Here is a 19,418-nt window from a genome sequence, read left to right as displayed (position 1 = left end):
CAAAAGAGTACAAAGAGAACCTACAGGCTGGGGAAGAATTTTTGTCTACAACACATTCCACAAGGGTCTGATGTCTTAAATTTATAGGACGCTTCAACACCTCAACAAAAAGACAAAGAATCCAATTGAAAAATGGGCAAAGGATATGAACAGACACTTCACCGAAGGAGACATTCAGGCATCTAAAAGACACATGAAGAAATGAGAGTGTAAAATGGCACAACCACTATGAAAAACAATATGGCACCTCCTTCAAAAGCTAGAAATAGAAATATACAATCCCACTCCTAGGAACATATCCTAGAGAAATAACACCCATCACACAAATAGACATATGCACACCCATGTTCATTGCAGCATTATTCAAAATAGCAAAAAGGTAGAAACAATCTAAATGTCTATCAACAGATGAATGGATAAATAAATTATAGTACATACACACAACAGAATACTATACAACAATAAAGAACAATGATGAATCCAGGAAACATCTCATAACATGGATGAATCTAGAGAGCATTATGCTGAGTGAAATAAGTCAATCACAAAAGGGCAAATATTGTATGAGACCACTACTATAAAAACCCAAGAAAAAGTTTACACAAAGAAAAAAACAATCTTTGGTGGTTACTAGGGAAGAGGAAGGGGGAGGAGAGGAAATCACTAACTAGGTAGTAAATGAGTGTGAAGACAACATACAGTATAGGGGAAGTCAGTACGACTCCACCAAGGAAAAGTCAAATCCTTCCTAGACACATTCAAACACCCTAAGGGACTAAGTTACGGGGCTGGGGGATGGGGACCACGGTCTCGGAGGATATCTAGGTCATCTGGCATAATAACATAGTTCATAAAGAAAATGTCCTATATTCTACTTTGGTGAGTAGCAACTGTGGTCTTAGAAGCTCACAAATGGCCGATACCTCTATTGTTCCCTTTCTGTCCGGAGCAAAGGAGATTGAAGAAAACTGAAGACACAAGGAAAATATTAGCCCAAAGGACGGGCCACATGAACCACAGTCTCCACCAGCCTGAGCCTAAAACTACTAGATGGTGCTTGGCTACCACCACCAACCGTTGACAGCAGTCACAATGGAGGGTCCCGAACACAGCTGGAGAAAAATGTAGGACAAAATTCAAATTTACAAAAAAAGACAAGATTTACTGGTCTGACAGAGACTAGAGGAAGCCCTGAGACTATGGCCCTGGACACCCTGCTAACTCAGAACTGAAGCCACTCCTGAAGTCCACCTTTCAGCCAAAGATTGGACAGGGTATGAAACAAACGATAACGCACATGAGGAACATGCTTCTTACTTCAACCAAGTATACAAGACCAAGTGGGCAACATCTGCCCAAATCAAAGACAAGAAGGCGTTCCTGTCTTCAGGGACAGGAAAACTGGGTGAATGAACATGGAGAACCCAGGACAGAAAAGGTAAGGGGGAGAGTACTGACACATTGTGGGGATTGCCACCAGTGTTACAAAATAATTTGTGTAAAACTTGAATGAGGAACTAATTTGTGCTGTAAGCTTTCACCTAAAGCGCAGTGTTTGTGGGAGCCAACTTTTAATTTTGTTAATCAGTCTTTAAGTTTTTGATGTATAATTTTGCTGTATAAAATGACAGTAATCACTTTTCCAGTATCTGTATGAAAACATTTTCTTTCTTAATTGATTTCACCACCTTTTCTGTATATGTGTCTATAGATGTGAGTAACCCACATAACAGATGACAAACTTCTTCCTTCACTCCCCATGTCTGTGCACCAAGATGGCCAAGGCCTTGAGTCATGGTTTACTTACTTGAGTTAGCATTCATACAAGGTCAGTTTGATAACTTAGTTTATATAATGAGATTCTGTTTCTAGTCCAGTACAGTAATTTATACTTGTGCATTTTTATTAATTTTTAATTGCCTTTGTCCTTCACTCTGCCTCTCCCCATCCCTTGGGCCTATGTTTGTTTATAGATTTATTTAATTGTATGTGGCTGTTCCCTGAGATGCATTAGAGATTCCACTAGACACTGATGTCCTAATGGGTGAGGCCTCTGTCTACTGGAATTGGAAGAGACGTAGGTCCTTTGTGAAGAAGAGTGGCCAGGACTGGCAAATAGCCAGAGGCCAGGGAGGGGGCCACTGAAAAGGTCCTACATATGAAGTTATTCAAGAGTGGTGTTTTAGAACACTAGTTGCCTTTGAGTTGGTTATTGGCCGCTATTTATCTGCTAACCAAAAGGTTAATGGTTCGGGTCCACCCAGAGGCTCCTTGGAAGAAAGGCCTGGTGAGCAATGTTGTGTGGTGGGAAAGTATAAGAGTTTAGACTTGGGGTTGGGATCTAAGGTCCAAATGCTGAACCCGCCAGGATTAGCTCTGTGACCTCAGCTAATTGCTTCACATCTTTGAGCTTGTTATAAAAGACTAAATGAGATGAGAACACCCAGCTAGTAAAATGTGCAAAGGGCATAAAAAAAAAAATCCAAACCCATTGCCATCGAGTCGATTCCAACTCACAGCAACCCTATAGGACAGAGCAGAACTGCTCCACAGAGTTTGCAGGGCGTGCCTGGTGGATTCAAACTGCCGACCTTTTGGTTAGCAGCCATAGCTCTAACCAGGAAGGAAGCATATGAAGAGATCTTGTAAGTTTGGACACATCAGCCATGGGAAACCCTATGGAGCACAGTTCTGCTCTTACACGCATGAGGTCTCCTTGAGTCTGAATCACTCGAGGGCATCTTTTTCGTTTAGAGAATTGTTAAAGTCTGTTGATAAAAAAAAGATCAAAGTATAAAAATTTTCCTTAGGTCCTGGCTCCTTTTCGGGCAGACACCAGGGATACAGGAGTGAATGTGCCAAAAGATGTCCTTCCCTGATGAGGCCCTCCATAGGCGTGTCAGGCATGTTAGTAGCACAGTGTGATAAGTCCGATAAATGTGTGTACTGAGGTGTGGTTAATAGCACGGAGGAAGTAATAAAAACAAACCCTGGGTGGCAAGGCTCAGGAGAGTGCTGGGGTAATTGGCCTTTTTGATTTTTATGTCGGTGTCATGGGTGTGAAGCTGTAGGCTGAGAGAAAGACTTTGTCACCAGTGGTTTTCACTGCCCAGATCACCTGTGGCAGTGGGACGTTTGGGACGTACAGTCTCCTTTCTTACCTCAGGCAATGCCCCACCTCCCAGTGCTTCCAATGCCTCTTCTGTATGGAGCAGCTGATCCATAAGACCTGGGAAGAGAAATGCTTGCAGCCTCTTTCTGGTAATCAGATTGAGATACATTCTCTGTACGGAACGTGTCTGCACAGTATTTTAACAAAGGTGAGAGGTGGGGAGAGTGCGATGGCGCAGTTTGTGGCTAACCTGGATCTTTGACCACGTTTTCTGATACCTGTAGCTGAGCCAGGAGACGTGGGTGCTCTGCAGGCGAGGTTTTAGGACTGCTGTTCCCTTCAAGAAGCCGGGGTGGTGCGGTGGTGAAGCGCTGGGTTGCTGACCAAGAAGTTGGTAGTTGGAACTCACCAGTTGCTCTGCCGGAGAAAGACGTGGAGTCTGCTTGGAAATCACACGGGGCAGTTCTGCTCTGTCCTATAGGATTGCTATGAGTTGGAGTCGACGCAACGGCAGTGGGTTTGGTTTTTGGGTTTGGGGTTTCCTTAACAGTCAGGTGGTGGTGCTGGCGACGAGAGCCTTGAATAGGCAGCATATTCGCGTCAACAACTCGGCTGTTTGCCCCGGAAGTGTTTAAGCCTCTGCCCATCTTTCATTCTTTAGTATGTGTCTTAGGCTGGGTTTTCTAGAGGAGCAAAACCAGTGAAATATCTATAAATGTATATAAAAAAATATATATTCAAGGAAAATGGCTCACACAGTTGTGGAGGCTGGCAGGTCCCCAAACCTGTGGGTCAGGTGTCAGGCTAGAGGCTACCCCTGACTCATGTGGTTGCAGGAACTGATGAGCCCAAAATCGGCAGGTCAGAAGGCAGGCTGCTGGCTCGTGCCCCAAAAACATAGAGGTCAGATGACGAGGGATCCAGAGCAAGAGTGAGCCTTGCTGGAACACCCATTTATGTGCTGGATGCAGGGCACACCCCCAAGGAAACTTCCTCTTCAGCTGATTGACAGATAGCAGATTTCGTCATGGAGATGATTACATTATATCAGATCTCATCGTGGAGGTGATTACATTATATCAGATCTCATCATGGAGGTGATTACATTATATCACATTTCATCATGGAGGTGATTGCATTATATCACATTATGGAAGAGCAGTCAGTCCAATGTCTGCCAAGGCATTTAGAATCATAGCCTAGCCAAGTTGACACATAACATTAACCATCACAGTACGGATAACTTAACTAATCAATCAAAAAATAACTCTAGAATCACAAAGCGACATCTGCAGGGATTCCACTGTGGTGATATGGAAGGTGCCTGTATTACCAGGACATTTCCAGGCCCTCTGGACACCTGAAACCAGACAGTGGTTTCCAGTCAGGGCAATTTTGTTTACATTATTTGTTTCTCATGTTGATTTAAAAAAAAAAAGTCTCGGATACCCTCTGGCTTTCTGTGGAATTGTTTACTTCTTCCTGAGTATCCACAAATGCAATGATTTCAATTTCTTAATTATTTAAAAATTGCAACTTTATTTAGAGATTCTCAAAATTGTCTTTGAGGAACTGTGTTGTGTAGTAGGAAGTATAAGAAGAGCTTAGACTTGGGGTCAGGGTCCATGGTGACCCCGCCAGAATTAGCTCTGTGACCTCAGGCTAATTTCTTCACATCTTTGAGCTTGTTGTAAAAGATTAAAGGAGATGAGAACACCCAGCTAGTAAAATGGGCAGAGGGCATAAGGAGTAGGAAAGCCAGGAAGGAAGTACATGAAAAGACCATGTAAGTTAAAACAGGGAGATACCTGTTTTGTAAAGATTCAGAGGGTCAGTGTTGCTGCAGATAACCTCATGGTCTTGCCTGCATGGTAAAGGATAAACCATTCCAGACTTTCTTTCTGGCATGTGTGCGGGGAGGAGGGAGGATGATAAATTGACGAGGTTCTAAATGACTTTAAGGAGTTTTGTTTCCTTTGTCATTTTTCCAAAGGAAATAAGACAAGTGTAAGAAGATACACACATGAGGTTGTGCATCACTTTTTTCTATAATAGAGAAAATCAGAACCAACTCACATGCCCATTGGTTAAACCAGTAACCAGTTGTTGTGGAACCGACTGACTCATGATGGCCCCATGTGTATCAGAGTAGAAGTGTGCTCCACAGGGTTTTCAGTGGCTGGTTTTTTGGAAGTAGATCGTCAGGCCTTTCTTCCGAGGCACCTCTGGGCGGAGGCGAACCTCCAACCTTCCAGTTAACTGTTTGCAACACCCTGGGATCCCATTGGTTAGCTCTTTGTAAATGAGTACATGCCCAAAACACAGGACACTTTCATAGTTTGTGGTTATTAAACATGATGTTGTCCTAAGGGAAGAAAAAAGACCACATAGTATGTGATCCATTCATACGAAATGTCCAGAATCGGCAAATCTGTTTCATATGAATGAGAAGTAGATTGGTGATTGCTTGGGAATGGAGGGAGAGAGGAATGCAGAGTGACTGCTTACGGTACTTTTTTTTTTTTTTTTGAGGTGATGAAAATGTTGGAAACTTTGGTGATGCCTACACAACTGAATATTCTAAAACCATTGGATTATATATATTACATGGATGAGTTTTATGGATGTTGTAGATTATATAGTGCCATAGAGAGAGGTGTATTAAGCAAAGAAAGTGTTATAAACCTTTGCAGCACTTAAGTCTGGACTGGTCCTGTTTTTGTAAAGGCATTGAACATATATGTTCGTTGAAAATGCCTGTTGTAGTTGGTTGCTGTTGCGTCTTTTCTGTCTCATGATGACCTCATACTTGCAGAGTAGAACCGGTCCGTAGGGTCTTCAAGGCTGTGACCTTTCGAAAGCAGATTGCCCGTCCTGTCTTCTGAGGCACCTCTGGGTGAGTTTGAACTGCCAACCTTTCAGCAAGTAGTCGAGCATTTAACCATTGGTGCTACTTTGAAAATGCCTAGAAGGTTATATTTATTAGAACATTCTGTGTCCGGTGGGATGATGGGTGGTTTGTTTTCCTTTTTGATTTTTTTTTAAATGCCTATATCTGATGTGTTATCAGTCAGAATGAATATGCAGTAAAGCTCCTTCAGAGATTAAATGAATGCCCACATGAAAACCCCTAGCACAGTTCTTGAATAATATCAGTAATAGTATTAGTTTAATATGAATTTTTGGTCGTCTGCTAATTCATTTGAACCCTAAGGGGGAAAAAAATCAATGTTTCCTTAGAAAATGGTGAGAGCAAATCTTAGACCTTGGTTTAGCTTCTTCAGGCCCTCTGGGTCTTAGGAAGTCAGCAGCAATGACTGAAACCATGAAACCACCCTGACACAAGGTATCACTTTACTGAACTAAACTGAAAACCAAACCCATTACTGTTGAGTCAATTCTGACTCATAGTGACCCTATAGGACAGAGCAGAGCTGCCCCATATGGTTTCCAAGGAGTGGCTGGTGGATTCAAACTGCTGACCTTTTGGTTAGCAGCTGCGCTTTGAACCGCTGCGCCACCAGGGCTCCTTACTGAACTAGTGTTCTAAAAGATGGTTTTCATGCCCAGCCTAGGGTGTGATCTCATTTGAATTTACCTGTATTTGGTGTTTGTGGACTGTCACAGGGAGCCCTGGTGGTGCTGCAGTTAAGTGTTCTGCTGCTAACCCACCCAGCCCCTCTGCAGGAGAAAAACCTGGCGACCCGCGTCCATGAAGATTACAGCCGAGGAAACCCTACCCTATGGGGCAGTTCTGCTGTGTCAGGTGGGGTTGCTATGTGTTGAAAATAAACTCTAGGGTACCCCACAACAACAGAGTTTCCCATTTTGTGGAAGTTGGCTAATTCTGTTCAAGTGAAGGAGGTGTTGGAGGGAGACTCCTAGGGCTTCTGAGAGCTGTGATGCGGGGTGAGGAGACCTGCATTCTCAGGAGCTGCGTGGAGATCTGGTGATGGGAGGTGCTGCTCAGGTCTGCTCTAAAAAAAACCCAGTGCCGTCGGAAACTAAATCTCAGTGAACACGAAGCCAGCTTTGTTTGTAATCCATATGGACGTCCAGTTTTGAGTTCCTTTTTTCTTTATTTTCATATTCTATGTGATTTTGCCAGTTTTCTTTTTAATAGAAGGGATGTAAAAGAAAACACATCAGTCTGTCTGATGGTAGCATTTGTTAACTAAGACGCAGGCACGGCCCCTCCTCTTCTGAGCAGGGACCCCGGGCCCCACCAGCCCCTACCTAGCCTTTCTGGTGGGGCTCCATCTGACTGTGCAGACACCTGCCTGCTTGCCTGCAGACACCCATGTCTTGCCCACCCTGCTTCTTCCCATGTTTCTGAAATTTACCCTTTCAGCCCACCCAGTTCCTACCTTGTCCTCTGCAGTCAACTAATGGAATCCCTTGTGTTTATTGCCTGTGTCTGCCAATTTGATGCGACCCTACAGGACAGAGTAGAACTGACACATAGGGCTTCCAAGGAGCGCCTGGTGGATTTGAACTGTTGACCTTTTGATTAGCAGCTGTAGCACTTAACCACTACACCACCACGGTTTCCATTTGATGTATGGAAAACAACAACAACAAAAAACCAAACCCATTGCCGTCGAGTCAATTCTGACTCATAGCAACCCTATAGAACAGAGTAGAACTGCCCCCTAGGGTTTCCAAGGAGTGCCTGGTGGATTTGATCTACCGACCTTTTGGTTAGCAGGCATAGCACTTAACCGCTACGCCACCAGGGTTTACGTTTGATGTATAGGAGCTATGTATAATGTTTGTGGTTGGAGATGACTTTGGGTTGATGATACAGAGGTCTGCCACCACGTACCTGTTATTAATTGTTGCCTCTCAGCTCCAGAGTCTCTGCCTGATCAGGGAAAATGGCTGTGAGCCAGTCATGTATCTCCCTTTGCTGGCGCTCGCTTGAAGGCTCTGAAGAGGACCTTGCAGGAGGAAGGGGCTTTCCTTCCTGGTTCTCATGTCTCATGCCTGTCTGTGTGTCCTGCCAGGCTCCTACAGAGCTGTTTTTCTCCACTTTGAGCACAGCTTTCCTAGCGTTTGGCTGCTCTCTGCTTCCTTCAGCTCTGGCAGCAGTGGTGGAACTGGGAACCTGAGGCAGAGCGGGCCTGCGCCCACTTGCGCCCGTGCAAGTGCTAACTGAGGGCTCCACAGCACTGGCCATCTAGTAAGCTGGCCACCCGGTTATTGTCCAATGCAGCAGCCACACATAGGAGTGCCAAGTGCCTGCAGAGGGAGGCCTCTCCAGTCCCTGGTTCCAGCAGCATCTGTAGCAGCACCTGACTTCCCACGTGCATTTGACTGCCTGCGCATCCCAAATCCCTCTGCACATCCACCCGCCAGTCCTGGCGTGCCTGTGTCCTACAGGTCTGTCTCTGGCTGCCCTCTTGACGGGGACACTGCATTCCACACCTGGGGCCGCAATGTCTCTGACTCCCTCCGTGTGCCCACCGCAGCCTCAGCTCAGCGTTGTCTCCCACAGCCTGGCAGTGTGAGTGCCAGGCCTCCTGCTTGACACCTTGTGCCGCCCACCAGTCTTGCTCACCTGCAGCTCTGGGCAGCTGCGGACTGGCTGTGGCCTGGGTACCAGGAACTTCCCTGCCATCCGTAACTATTCAACAAGCTCTGAACCCCCCTTCCACATTCATACTTCTTGGGTGTACTTTTCATCAGACCTAGGGCATCCCTTAGAATTCTTGTTCCATTTTATGATTACTTGTTTATTATTGCTTGGCGTCCCTGGATGCTTACTAAAAGGTTGAAGGCTCAAGTCTACCCCGAGGCACCTAGGAAGAAAAACCTGGTGATTGGTTTTCAAAATATCAGCCATTGAAAACCCTGTGGAGCACAGTTTTACTCAGATACATACGTAGTCACAAAGAGTCAGTGTTGACTCAACGGCAGCTGGTTTATCATTGTTTAATAATCACAAATCCATTAACTTAAATCTGTTTAAAGTTATACACACACACTTCCCCTATGTAAATTACTGTGTGGTTTCTGTCTTCTTGTAGGGATTTCTCGGAGGGCCTACCGAGAACCTGCCAGACTGCCCTTGTTTGAACGCAGGTCCTGGAGGTCGAAGTGGAAACATTTACCGAGCCATGTAAAGGCTCTTAGAAATGTAGGCAACAAGGCCTTCCAAAATATATTAAACTCCCCTAAAGAAAGCTGCTCGCATTGCGGCATTTCTTCTCTAAAATGATCGTTAGGTGAGTGGCTGGTTCCGAGGTGCACAGCTGTTTCAGGGACCTTTAAGCACCTTCACTTTATCCCTCTGCTGTTGTGGCTGTGGTGGGGTCCTCCTATCATCAGAAGAGCTGCTACCGCCTCCCAGGAGTTAGGGCATCCTCTCCTGGGCGTGGTGGACCACATCTGAGTAAAGGCTTCACCTGTACCACAGTCGCCCCAGCACCTGGGAGAGGTTGTAGGAAGGGCAATAGCAGCAGAAGGGGCGGAGCACGCACCTGAAGCCCACACCCCTGGATTCCTGCCTCCCACATGCCTGCACCCAGCAGAATGTTCTATGAAAGCATAGCCAAGTGGATGTTGCCTTTGGTGGGCCCAGGGCTGACTGGGGGAGACTGGGGCTTTGACTATACTTCCCTCCTAGGTCCAGCATGATGAGTCCCACTACTTCTGAGGCCCTTACCTCCCCTAACTCTAGAAAGCCCTTGAAAATTTTTCTTTTGTATGTTAGAACTTAAATATGAGGCTGACTAAAGTGAGACAGATTTACATAAATATATACGTGTAATGTACCAGCAGATACGTAAGCAATTTCTCCAGTGTCTTCGGAGAAAGGGCGTGTATGTTTAATCCAGCTTCTACTGAACATCTCACTGTGTTCAGTGAACTCGACCAGATGACCAAAATACAAGCGCTGAGTAACTCAGGTGCCAGGTGCTGGAGTAACTGGTACAGGCGAAGCCTTGCTTGTGACAGACACTCAGGTGTGGTCCAGCCAGCCCAGGAGAGGATGCAGTAGCTCCTGGGAGGCCAGGCTTCACTGAGGAGGTGACCCTTGAGCTAATTTGAAAGGAGTAAACGCTCTCCAGGAAGACAGAGCAGAGAGGAGGGCAGAGAGAAGCTGGGATTTTCTGGAAGAGAAGTGTGTTTGTTGTGGCTGGAGGTTGAAGTGAAAACGGGGCGACAGACAGGTGAGGGATGGCAGGAGGTGGTCTGAAGGGAAGCACAGATTGTAAAGGGCCCTGGCTGGGACCAGGAAGGCATTAAGGATTTTGAGCAGGTGAGTGAGAGAGCCGGAGCACTGGGGCTGGTGTTAGGCCAGGACATGTGTTTGGGCAGATCTCTTAGCAGAGGGAGGAGGCGTGAGGCCCTGAGCTACAGTTCTGGGAATGGAGAAGGGAGCTCAGGGGGACAAGCTCTCCGAGGAGCCTTGGCACTGCTTTGGGCTGGCGGGAAGACCTACAGTTAGGCCTGAAGAGGGAGCTTGGTGGTGGTGGTCTGACCAAACTGAAGAACAGACGGAGCAGGACCACAGACTGGTTTGCCTGGGGAACAGGGTAAGTGTAAGGGGCACGGTGGGGGTACTGCAGCAGTCAGCGGCAGAGCCCAGAGAAAGACTTGGCAGCTGGTTGGATGTAGGGGCAGAGAGAAGCCCAGTTCACTTCCGTGCTGGGACTGTGCACGGTGTCTGGAAAGTTGATGCCGTTGACAGATGAGCGACCCAGGAAGAGATCCTTCTCCACAAGCCATTTAAAAAGTCACATCTGGAGTCACACGAGTTAACTTGTCAGTCCTCCTTTTGGAGGTGATGTTTATAGAAGCAGATTTTTCTCTTCTCTTTTTCTAGAGCCAGAAAATTTATAAAAGAGGCAATGAAGGACAAACCTCAGAAATGTGCTTTCATTTTGTGTTTGATGGAGGAAGCAAAACCCCTGAAGAAAAACTGTTGAATGCCCATTGTGTGTGAGGCATTTTTATGTATATTTATAATGATATTTAATTCTTTCAACAAGCTGCATGGTAGATTATACTACTCCTTTTTCAAGTGAGGCAACTGAGGCTCAGAGAGGTTAAGTAACTTGCCTAAGGTCACACAGCTAGCATAACTAGAATTTAACTCTGGTCTGTCAGATTCTAGATGCCAATCTGATTTTCCAAATTGGCAGTTTTGTTTCCTAATCACATCATCTTTCCACTGAGGACCTAAAACCCTTTTGGGTTTCACTAAAGGTAGGGACAACACGACCTGAGACATTTTTATTTATTGTGTTTTAAGTGAAAGTTTTCAATTCAAGTCAGTCTCTCATTCAAAAACTTATACACACCTTGCTATGTGACCCTAGCTGCCCTCCCCCTGATGAAACAGCACCCTCCTTCTCTCCGCCCTGTATTCCCCGTGTCCGTTCAACCAGCTCCTGTCCCCCTCTGCCTTCTCATTTAGCCTCCAGGCAGGAGCTGCCCACATAGTCTCATGTACCTGAGAGGTTTTCATTCCCTGCCTTCGTTTGCTAAATTTTGGGGCATCTCTTTCTTTCCCTCTTTTCTTCGAGTTCTATATGTGTTTGTTGGAAGAATAAGCTTAGTAATTATTGTTATTTTGTTACAAACATCATGTGAAAAAAGTCAGCCACACTGGGCTTTGGGGGAACTGTCACTGACGGGGATCAGAACACATCTTGCCAGACCCTGAGGTATCCTGTTGCCTGTGGGGATGTGTGGGTGAATAGACTCATTATGTGTCCTTTTCCTCTTTAATTTTGAACATGAAGAGTAAGCTTAATGAACTACGCGTCAGGTTCCTTAAATCTAGCCAGTAGTTGTTCCTTGACTTACAGCCCGCAGCTAAGTACCAGCCTCTAGGTGAGAGGGTGGGGGAGTCCTGGGGTTCCCCTGGCCCAGTCATGGCAAGAATCCAGCCAGGCTTCTTGCTCTGGTTAAGGACCAAGCTCTAGGTGTGGCTCCCCTTCTGCCCCCACTGAGCTGCTGCATTCACCCACATTACCCTGCCATCTGCCACGAGTGCTCAGAGCTCTTTTCCCCCAGAACCACTTAGCTGCAAACTGTCTGGCTTTATCCAAGCAGAACCAGGAAGGGGCTGGCAGGGACCAGGCAGCAGATGGGAGCAGAGGATTTAGGTAAGCCACTCTCACCAAGGCTCCTGGAGGGATGGAGAGCAGGGGCAGGCAGGACCATACCCCTCCTCCCACTATATGGTAACGGACTCAGACTCCATCTCTCTTTGAGGATGTGTGTGTCCTCATTGCACAAGACAGTGAGTAGGAAGCAGGGCCGCCCTACCCCCCTGACAGGGAGGGAGGCTGTTGAAGTCCCTGGTTGAGTTCAGGAGCCTGCATTTCCAGTCTCATGTCTCCACCTGATTGGGTAAGGGTGGCTGGTCGTTTGATGTCATGATTACAGGAAGGTCCCGGTGCCTTTTATCCTTCTCCTCGTACTTGAGCTGGAGTACAGGACAGGCATAGCACAGGTTTTGGGGTCAAACTTGGGTGTAATTACTGGCTCTGTCTCATGAGCTGTTGGCAGGCATCTGCCTGACTTGCCTTAGCCCCTTGGAGGGGGAGGGGTTTGCTAGTCCCTGTCTCAGAGTTTTGCAAGAATGAGAGTCTTCGTGGCCATCTGACCACACTAGATAGTAACAGGTCTCTGGCCAGTGCTTTGCTGTCAGAACTGGGAGGCCGGAGCAAACTTTTGGGATCATCCAGCTCAGTGAGGTCTGTCAGTCGGGGAACACTATCAGCTAAGTTCAAGGAATTCAATTGCCATTTCATTAGTATTACCCTTCATGGGATTGTTTGGTGTTTTCAGTATTTCAGAATCCTAAAGAAAATTGGAGGGGGGCATGGTGGTTTGGTGGTAGAATCCTCACCTCCCTGAGGGAGACCTGGTTCTAGTCGCAACCAGTGCACCTCATGACCAGCTACCTACCACCCGTCTGTCGGTGGGGGCTGTGTGTTGCTATGATGCTGGACAGGTTTCAGCAGAGCTTCTAACCTAAGATGGGCTAGGAAGAAAGGCCTGGAGATCTTACAAAAATCAGCCAGTGAACACCCTATGGATCACAACAGTCTGACCCACAACCATCATGGGGACCGGGCAGCATCTCAGCCCATCGTGCGAGGGGTTGCTGTGAGTCAGGGACCAAATCAATGGCAGCTAACAACAGCGAAGAAAATTGAGCCTCCGTGGGCTAAGTAGATGTCGAAGGCCTTTGCATTTGGCTGGAGTTAAACCAACTGAACGTTAGTGATGTTGATCATCTCCTGCGAATGGGCAGGATGGGGTATGTGGAGATTATGGCTTTTGTTTAATAGAAAATTAAAAGAAAAATCAATAACTTCTGGAACCATGGTTTTGCATGGGAAGAAAAAATAAAAAAACAGCATCTTAGTCAATAAACTAAAGTCTTGAGAAATCGACTTCCCCACGGTCATAGAGAAAGTCTGTGCGTGTCACTGTCTGTCTTCACAGTTTGGTAATCTTCCTCCATGTTCCCGTGTGGTAAATTGCAGAGCCTGGGCCCAGACCGTCCAGGCTCAAATCCTGATTCCACCACTTACTAGCTAGAAGTTTGGGACGGGTTATACCTGTTCTCTTGAAGCCTCGTTCTCCTCATTTATGAGAAACTATAGCATGAATGACATATTGGGACATGCGGTAAGGTATGTGAGGTGTTTTGCCTGAAGCTTGGCCTGTGATCGTTCAATATTTATGATACTTGAGATACCCCTCTGCCTTCTATATCTGACTTTAACTTTTGGTAGTTTTGTGGGTTAAAATGTAGACATATAAAAAAGCTTTGTAAAATTATTTTTAAAAGATTAACCAAGAAAGGTAAGACTAGCTTGCCTTCCATTCCTTTGGTCATAACCCTGTGTGGCAGCGTCCAGAACTCAGGCTCTGGAACTGCACTGCCTGGGTTGGAATCCTGACCGCCTTTTACCAGTTATGTGATATTGGGTCAATTAAATAACCTCTCTGCCTCAGTTTCATCATCTGCAAAACGAGGGAGTGGCAGTTAGAGCCTCTGCCTCATAGGTGCCTGGCATATAGTGAGTCATACGTAAGTGCTGATTAACATAAAGCAGCTGTTTGTAGTTCACTGTTGTAGGGGTCCTTCCTAATAGATGGTGGCAGGAGCACAGGAAAGGTGTATGACCCAGTGATGACTGTGGTAACAGCCTCTGCTAGTGCTGCACGGGTGGAATGCAGTGGAGTCTGTGGGGCGGAGGCTGCCGAAATGGGAACCCAGCGTGAGGGTCTTGTGAGAAGTCTCCCCGACTCCCACCCTGGCAGAGTGGATATGTGTGCTGGAGGCTGCTCTGAATGGAAGGTTGAATGGCAGCATTCTCCTTGTGTGTTGTTAATTCCGACTTGCAGAGACCTTATAGGACAGAGTAGAACTGCCCCGTAGGGTTTCCTAGGCTGTGATCCTTATGGGAGCAGATTGCCAGGTCTTTTCTTCCATGGAGCTGTTAAACTCTTCTTATAGGTCATTAAAATGATGTTAAAACAGCCTGTCGTCCTACCACCCTAATTAAACCAGTTGGGTTTTGTGTGGTATCTTACCTGGATTTTCACATAGTTTAAACATGGCCTTTGTACTATTTTATAACCCATTTTCACCTAACACCAAGTGTTTTTTTCATGTTTTTGCATTGTTTTTCTAAATATTAAAATCGCAAAATAAAGAAGGAAGTTGTTTTTCTTTGAACAAAACCAACTGGAGTGCTTTGGAGGCTTTAAAACTGTTCAGTCCCTGTTGGGGAGACTTCGTTCTTAATCATAAGGTAAAAAGCTAAGGTTGTTCTTTGTTTGCATATGGGATTTCCTCTTAGTTCTGCTACTGACAATAAAAATTCTGTGTTTCACAGTGAGGGTTTTATAACATTTTTCAGCTGAGTTTTCTTCCTCAGATTCTTTTTAAGCAGTGTAACTTCCTGCTCAAAAAAGAGCATGAAATCACATTTATATCTGCAGTGGGAAAGTTTAGTCAGATATTCTGAGAGCCTTTTCCCACAGATATTTTTATAGGGTCATTGCTTTATCCTCCTTTCCGTGAACTTTGGTTTGTTGTAATTGTCTGCCAAAAGCAGGCTTCTCATGCGAGGGACTGTGGCCATGTCATAAGTGAAGGATGACATTTAAACTTGGAGGAAATGTATAATCCAGCTTCTTGGTTTCCTCACCCTTCCTCCTCATGTTATTTTGGAAGAAATAACCTTTTACAGGCAATGGCAAGAGTCGCCTTACGCTGTGTGTTTGGACTTTGGGCTCCCACACACGGAAGGCTCGGCCGTTCTCTGAAGCAGAATGGGAGCATCTAGGCACTTCTGTTTCCCGTTTGTTTGAGGCTTGAGGTATGGATCAAATGTACCGTGGCCCATGCCTTGCACATTTTCAGCCTTAAGCCAGCCCTGGAGATGTCACTGTTTACCTGCACCAGGTTACGAGACTGGGGCTGTGCCTTGTAGAGGAAAAGGAGGAGATCAAAGAGCCCTGGATCGGGAGCTGAAATGCTCTCTTCTTAGCCATGTCACTTAAATCTCCAAGTCTTCTTTGTCCCACGGGTAAAGTGGCATCCCCTCAGCTTCCCTTAGGGGGTTCTAGTGAGAAATGGGCAGGAAATGCCTTGTAGACTGGACCCTTGAGCAGATAGAAGGTGAGAATGATATTTCTTACAGAACCACTCAACCCTATCCATCACCAAGGGAGGCTGCACAGACTGTATCCTGGCTGAATCTTGGTTCAGGAAATAGGGCCCTGAATTAATGGTAGGTGAAGCTGGAAATCCTGGTCAGCAAGTCTAATGTATTCCTCAAATATTTGCAAAAGAAGGATTGGTGTGTTCCTTGATGGAAACATCAAATGGTTAAGGCTAGATTCCAGATATCCACGGCACCCTTCCCATAACCTGGATGTTACGCTCAGCATTCTTGCTCTATGAGCCAGGAAACCTACCCTGCTGTCTCCTGGTTCTGCTGTCATTGTTTCTTGCTGACTCTTGCTGTCTCTGGTATTACAGCTCGTTCTCCTTGTCTCCTGGGTGTGGGAAATTGTTGATGCAGGAACCCTGGGTCCAAAGGATGCACTCTGTTCCCATCTCTTCTTGGTGGTAGTAAGGTCCCCCCTTTCCACCTCTGAGATAGCTCATTTTCAGTCTAGCGGGATGGCAAAACTGACCAATCCTCTTGTTAGGGTTCCATATGCCTTATTTGCATGGTCCCACCCCCACAAGGGTGCCTTGCACCTTATTTGTATTCTTAGCAAGCTATCCATTCCCCAGGAAAACCCTGGTGGCATAGTGGTTAAGAGCTATGGCTACTCACCAAAAGGTCAGCAGTTTGAATCCACCAGCCTCTCCTTGGAAACCAAATGGGGCAGTTCTACTGAGTCCTGTAGGGTTGCTATGAGTCAGAATCGACTCCATGGCAACAGATTTGGTTTTTTGATTCATTCCCCTTGTGGGCCACAAGAACCTGATTTGCATAGTCCCACCCAGTCATTTGGTGGGAGTTACAAGACCATGGTGAGAAAGGTCATATAAAAGTGACCCATCACATCGCAGTCAGACACCCATGCAAATATGTTCTAAGTGTCCATTTAAGCTCTCTTGCCCTTGTGCAGGCCCATTGCAGAGGGGTTTAAGTTGCCATAGATGACTTAGAGCTTGAGCCTAGAAGGAAGGGTGGCAAAGAGGTACCGGGCTCAGACTCCAGCACGCTCGGAAGATTTGCTCAAAGGCTTCTTTGCAAGGAGCTGCCCTAAAGAGAGTGTGGACTTCACACTTTAGGTGTGGACTTTTCAGCCTATGTGTGATTTGGAGTCCTTTCAAACTGTAATTAGGGAGTAAGAACATCTTGGGTTTTAACTCCCTTCTTTGGAAGGAAGTTTAAGAAGGCCCTTCTTTCTTAGTAATTCAGTGGTGGGATTCTTGGGGAATCCCAAGTTGGGTAGTGGTGGGGAAGAGAAGGGAGAAGTGGGGTGGTCGCGGGAGAGCTGCTTGCTTGTCAGCTAAGAGAGCACCGTAGAACCTGTCATTTATCATGTTAGTCTCTGGATGTGCAGGAGGCTTTTGTGGAGTGAAGGCATGGGGTAGAGGCTGGTTTGTTTGTTTTTTAAGCCTTTTACTTCCTTGTCTGTAGTTGAAGCTATTTAGCAGAGGTAAGTACAAGTATTTAATAGGGAACAGTGGTGATTCAATGGTAGAATTTCTGCTTTTCATGCCAGAGACCTGGTTCGCCTTCCTGCCAGTGCACCTCAGGCAGAGCCACCACCTGTCATTAGAGGCTTGCATGTTGCTGTGATGCTGAACAATTTCAGTGGAGCCTCCAGACCAAGACGGACTAGGAAGAAAAGCCTGGTGGTCTCATTTTGAAAATCAGCCTGTGAAAACCCTGTGAATCACCACTGTCTTGGGGGTGGCATGTCCATTGTGCATGGAGTTTCCATGAATTTGGGGCTGACGTGACAGCAGCTAACAGTGACAGTGAATACAAGCAAGTGGATTAAGATGTCCTGGAGAGATTTTAGAGGCACCAAATAGCTCATGATTTCCTGTTGGTCTAATCTGGGCTGTCCAGGTTGTAAGAGTTTCACACCACAGCCAGCATGACAAATGCTCTTGTGCTAGGGCCTGTTTGCTGGAACACACTGAGCTTATAAATCCTCTTTAATTAAAAAAGTAAACAGTACTCTTGATTAAAATGGTCACACAACTTTGTTTCAGAGGTCGGAGAAGAGTGGCCGCCATTTAACGTGGTGTGGGGGCTTTGGGATTCCAGGTGTGTCTTAAGCAAAGTTACTTCTTTAAATCTGTTTCCTCAGGTATAAAATGGGACCAGAAGTAACAATACCCGTTTTCTAGGCTCATTCTGAGATAATGCGCAGTGCCTGGGACACAATACTTTGGGATTCTTGTCAAGGATAAATTTCCAGCAGTAGAATGAACCTGACAAGATCTTCACGCCTGTCTAAGTGACGGTTCTTGTGCAGGTTGTTTTAATACTGTTAGAGAACCGTGAGGTCGCCTCTAGTAAAGCATTTCATTAAGCTCTTTGCTTTTCTGTTACAGTCTGAAATCCATTCTTGACCTTTGATTTTTCACTGAAATGTCATTAGCATTTCTGTATCTTCTTGTTGCTCTACACATATACGTATTGACAGATAATTTATGTATAGTAAGCAGCAGAGATCTTAAGTATACAATTTGCGTTTTGACAATTGTATACACCCATGAAACTTGCATGCAGTACACGTCTATACCCCAGGAAATCACATCCTGCCCCTCTTCACTCAAACCCCCCATTCCCATCACTTTCAGATTTCTGTGGCCTAGATTAGTTTTGTGCGTTCAGTGAACTTCACATAAGTGGAATCACACAGTAACACGTTCTGAGCCTGATAAGAAAATGTGGCTTTCACTTGCAGTAAAAAGTTGTTGGTGGTAGCTATGGTTTCTCTTTCTATTGCCAAGAGAGGGAGTCCATTGTATGACTATACTGAGATCTGTTAGTCCATTCTCCTGTCCATAGTAGTTGGGTTGTTCTCAGTTTGGTGCTATTATGGATGAAGCTCCTATGTGTCTCTTTCATTTTATCCTTCGGGATATGCAGTGTGGTTGGTGCCTCTTCCACTTCCTAGTCCCGGAACCCTGGGCAAGAGCCTTCATCTTTCTGCCTCGCTTCCCTCCTTTGTAAAAATGGTGGATTGTGAAATAATTTAGGATCGGGACCAACATTTTTTAAAAATGGAGTAGAATAAAATAGGAAATCAAAGTGAGTTACGTGGAAATTCACACATTACAACATACATATGAACATACGTGTACACATGTACTGGATAACACTATAAAATGTATTTGTTATCATGAATTGTATGTGCCCTTATAAGTACTTGTTTTTTTTTATAAGTATGGAGGTGAACAACTGTGAAGTTAGTCAGCACATATGTATGTGCCTGTAGTATGTCTAAAGTAACAATAATAAATAATATGTTAACAGTCACTTGCATAGTGCTTGCCGTAGACCAGGCACTGGTTTAAAAACTTTACATATGAAATCATATAGTCCTCACAGCCATCCTGGGAAGTGGGTCATTATCCACATTTTATAGAGAGAGAAGCTAAGATACAGCTTATGCAACTTTCCCAAAGTCACAGATCTAGAGGGGTAGGGCTATGATTTGAACCTTTCAGGATCTCAGTTCCAAACCACTATTCCAGGGGAGATAAAGTCAAAGAGGCAAGTGAAATAAATTAAAATGCAAATTAATAACATATTTTAATTTATGTAATGCTCTGCTTTTA

General features: G+C 45.5%; 1 protein-coding gene and 1 pseudogene across 1 annotated transcript in view; both read left to right on the top strand.

Annotated features, from left to right (window-relative positions):
* B3GNT2 (UDP-GlcNAc:betaGal beta-1,3-N-acetylglucosaminyltransferase 2) overlaps window positions 1–19,418 on the top strand; it is a 41,922-nt gene that overhangs the window by 19,806 nt on the left and 2,698 nt on the right. The gene's annotated exons all lie outside the window — the stretch shown is intronic.
* LOC126068125 (40S ribosomal protein S26-like) overlaps window positions 1–19,418 on the top strand; it is a 39,128-nt pseudogene extending 19,710 nt beyond the window's left edge.

The sequence above is a fragment of the Elephas maximus genome, chromosome 26 (genome assembly GCF_024166365.1).
Source record: "Elephas maximus indicus isolate mEleMax1 chromosome 26, mEleMax1 primary haplotype, whole genome shotgun sequence".
NCBI classification, from domain to species: Eukaryota; Metazoa; Chordata; class Mammalia; order Proboscidea; family Elephantidae; genus Elephas; species Elephas maximus.
The sequence above is the reverse complement of the archived record's forward strand: the minus strand, read 5'-3'. Positions and strand labels throughout refer to the sequence as shown.